Raw genomic sequence first — 3,950 nt, 5'->3', positions numbered from 1 at the left:
TTCGCCCTGCCAGGCTAAGTAAACAGTCTTCCAGCCAACCCAGGTGGCCTTGCATGGAACGGGAAGGAACAGACTCAACACAGTCGTTATCAGGGTGTTTTGTTCAGCTCCGGCCTTGAGCCCACAGCTGGCGCCGAAGGGGTATCCGCATTATGATGGTGATTTTTCTTTTGCAAACAACTCATGAGAATTTCAAGCTGTTTTTAACACTCCGAAACTGGTCTCTCAATCTCCCGTTGGATAGCCGCCAGTTTCTCCATGATGTTATTAACCTTCAATTCTGTGGTCTTGTCATTCTTTTGCTCACAGAGCAGATTCTGAGACCTCCCAACCGCATTCAACTGATCCAAGATGTAATCCAGCTTCCGCTCAGAGGTGTTATTCTGAGTATTCACGGCATCCGTAAGCGCCTCCAAGCTCTTTACCATGCTGCACTCAGTGAGCCCTTTCTGAGAAGTTGCGCCTCGTCCCATCATTTCAATCCCAGCGGGCAGCCTTGTGGGGGTTTGAACAGCCGGTTCCGCTTTCTTAATTCTCCGATAAGCCAGGGCCAAGCCAGCTCCGATCAGCAAGAACCCTGTTATCGTGGTTCTGAATAGGTAGATATCTTCAGCGTCCTCGATCGACAGTCCCGCCAGGCACACGATCCTCCATTTCTGCCACCCGTCCATCGTGTATCCGGCAGGGAAAGTCCCTCCAGGGCACTCGGGCTCTCCCGAGCCCAGACTTCTCGTTGAGAAAAGGGTGTCAATAGCATTCAGAGACCAGTTGATCAAATTCATAATTCTCTTTAGGTTTTAGACACAGACTGTGAGAGAGTGTTCCAGGGAAAGTACTACAAAAAACACGAGACTAGACAAGGACATAAGAACTAAGCAGGGAAGATAAGGGAGAGGAAAAAAAGTGCGTCCGCCTCCTCCGAGAGCCAAAGCAAGAAGCATTACGTAATGCTGAAGCTCGTAATGCTGAATGCATTAATGCATTCAGCATTTCGAGCTTACACATTCTTTCTAAGAAGCTGCTTCAACACAATGGATGAAGTCGGGTTTCTTGATGAGCTGGAAAATTCAACCAATATGAGGATTATTGTTTCAAGGTTGCCTTTTATACTTCGTGATAAATGGCGAATAATAGTTGTTGATATAACAGAAAAGTGCAATCGCAGAGCAAGATTTAAAGATCTTCTTGATTTTCTTGAAAAGCAAACAAGAGCTGCAAAAGAAAAGATGGCTTCAAAACCATCAAAGACACCGTTTAAAACTAAAAGCAGTAGCTTTGCTACTTCTGTTGCTGTAGTTTCAGAACAGAACAAAGACAAATACAAACTGGAACAGATTCAGTAAAGCCATGGAGATAAAGGGTTAGATCAAACTCGGTGCTTGTTTTGTAACCAAAATCATTTTTTGGACGTATGTGACTCATTCAAACTAAAAGCCAACAAAGAAAAGGTGACATTCCTTAAGAGTAAAGGTTTATGCTTTGGTTGCTTACAGAGAGGCCACATGAGTAAAGCTTGTCCACATCATTTGACGTGCCACACCTGTAATAAAAAACACTCTACTGTTCTCCACATACACTCAAAAGAGCGGCAGTGGCAAGCAGCTAAAGCTGACTGTAAAGAATCATCAGTCTCAAATGCTCTTGTTTCTTTGAACTTTCGTAGCCATACTGGGGCTGGGGTCGGGTCTAATGAATGTGCCTTGTCAGTTGTTCCAGTAAAAGTGAAGTTGGAAAATGGGACGAAGGTTGTTGAGACATACGCCTTTCTTGATCCCGGCAGCTCTGCAACTTTTTGCACCGAGGCGTTGATGATGCAGTTAAATGCATCTGGAAAGAAAGTGGAAATCATGTTAAAGACTATGGGTCAGGAAAGGCCAGTAAGTAGCTATAAACTTTTTGGTATGGAAGTAGCTGTTTTAAAACAGAATGAGTATTTGAGGTTGCCTGACGTGTATACTCAAAAGGCTATTCCTGTCACTAAAGAAAATATCTCTAAAGAACAAGACTTAAGAAAATAGCCTTACTTAAAAGATGTTGAGTTAACACTGATAAATGCTGGCATTGGGCTGCTAATTGGTGTGAATTCTCCCAAAGCGCTGGAACCTTGGAGAATCATTAACAGTGAGGGTAATGGACCCTATGCTGTGCTAACTCGTCTTGGTTGGGTTGTCAATGGGCCACTCAATCAGGGTAGTGACAAGGATGAGCATGATGCTAGTTTTGTCCAGGTAAACCGCATTTCTATAAGTAGTTTAGAAGAAATGCTGGTTAAACAGTATAATCAAGATTTTGTGGAGAAACAGTGTAATGAGCGTGCAGAAATGTCTGTAGAAGATAAACAGTTCATGAACATAATGTCAGACTCAGCTGTACTTAAAGATCGTCATTATTGCTTGAAATTACCCTTTCGTAAACCTGAAGTAAGAATGCCAAACAACAAGCAGGTGGCTCAGCAGAGGGCGCAATATCTGCTAAAACGGTTTCAGAAGGATCAGTTATTCTTTGAAGAATACAAAGAGTTCATGCACAATGTTAGTATGGAGGGACATTCAGAAATCATACCACAAGAACAGTTGAAGCATGAGGAAGGAAAGGTGTGGTATATACCTCATCATGGGGTCTACCACCCCCGCAAGAAAACACTGTGTGTTGTGTATGATTGTGCTTCAACATTTGCTGGAACATCACTGAACAAAGAGCTATTACAAGGCCCAGATCTGACTAGCACTTTATTAGGTGTGCTGATTCGCTTTCGGCAGGGTCCAATAGCGCTTATGACAGATATTAAAGGGATGTTTCATCAGGTCAGAGTAGCTGAGGAACACGTAAACTTTTTACGTTTTCTCTGGTGGCCCGATGGTGACATCACAAAACAGCTGGTGGAACATAGCATGTTAGTCCACATTTTTGGTGCAGTATCCTCCCCCAGCTGCGCCACCTATGCACTACTAAAGACTGCTGATGACAACCAACATCTGTACCCAGAGGAGGTTATACGTACAATCAGGCACAGTTTTTATGTAGATGACTGTCTTAAATCTACCCAGTCTGTTGAGCAGGCCGTCTCACTTTATCAGCAGCTTACTGAGGTGTGTGCCAAGGGGGGATTTAAGCTCAATAAGTGGGTATGTAGTGATCGCTCTGTCCTCTGTCAGATCCCGGAGGAAAATAGAGCCACAGGTGTAAAGATGCTGGACCTTAGTCGGGATCAGCTACCCACAGAAAGAGCTCTCGGAGTGCAATGGGATATTGAACATGATGTTTTCACATTCAGTATTGTGAACAAGGACAAACCACTTACAAGACGTGGTATTCTGTCCAATGTCAGCTCCATTTACGATCCTTTGGGTTTCTTAGCTCCAGTCATTCTGCCTGCAAAACAAATTCTGCAACATCTATGTAAACTGAGGTTTGGCTGGGATGAGACAATACCAGCAGAAATGGCACAAACTTGGCAAAAATGGGTTGAGGATTTAGTTCTTCTTAACAAGTTTAGTATTAGTAGATGTGTCACACCCAAAGGATTTGGGGAGATAAAAGGTGCACAGCTGCATCACTTTTGTGATGCCAGTGAAACTGGGTATGGTGCTGTATCATATCTTAGGCTATCTAATAGCAAGCAGGAAGTGTGTGTTTCCTTTATTATTGGTAAAGCAAGGGTGGCGCCATTAAAACAAGTCACCATCGCACGTCTTGAGCTGGCTGCTGCAGTTTTAGCTGTGCGCTTGGACAAAATGCTATCAGTTGAACTTAATCTTAATCTGAGTGAATCAGTCCTTTGGTCTGACAGCACAACTGTGCTACAGTACATTGCAAACACAACCACACTGTTCAAAACACATGTAGCTAACAGAGTTTCCATCATTCATGCTTTGACAAAAGTTGAGCAGTGGAGGTACATTAGTTCAAAGCTGAATCCAGCTGATGCAGCCTCTCGAGGAATGGCGGTT

The sequence above is a fragment of the Perissodus microlepis genome, chromosome 22 (genome assembly GCF_051167445.1).
Source record: "Perissodus microlepis isolate ML-2025 ecotype Zambia chromosome 22, ASM5116744v1, whole genome shotgun sequence".
NCBI classification, from domain to species: domain Eukaryota; kingdom Metazoa; phylum Chordata; class Actinopteri; order Cichliformes; family Cichlidae; genus Perissodus; species Perissodus microlepis.
This window is presented reverse-complemented; position numbering follows the sequence as displayed.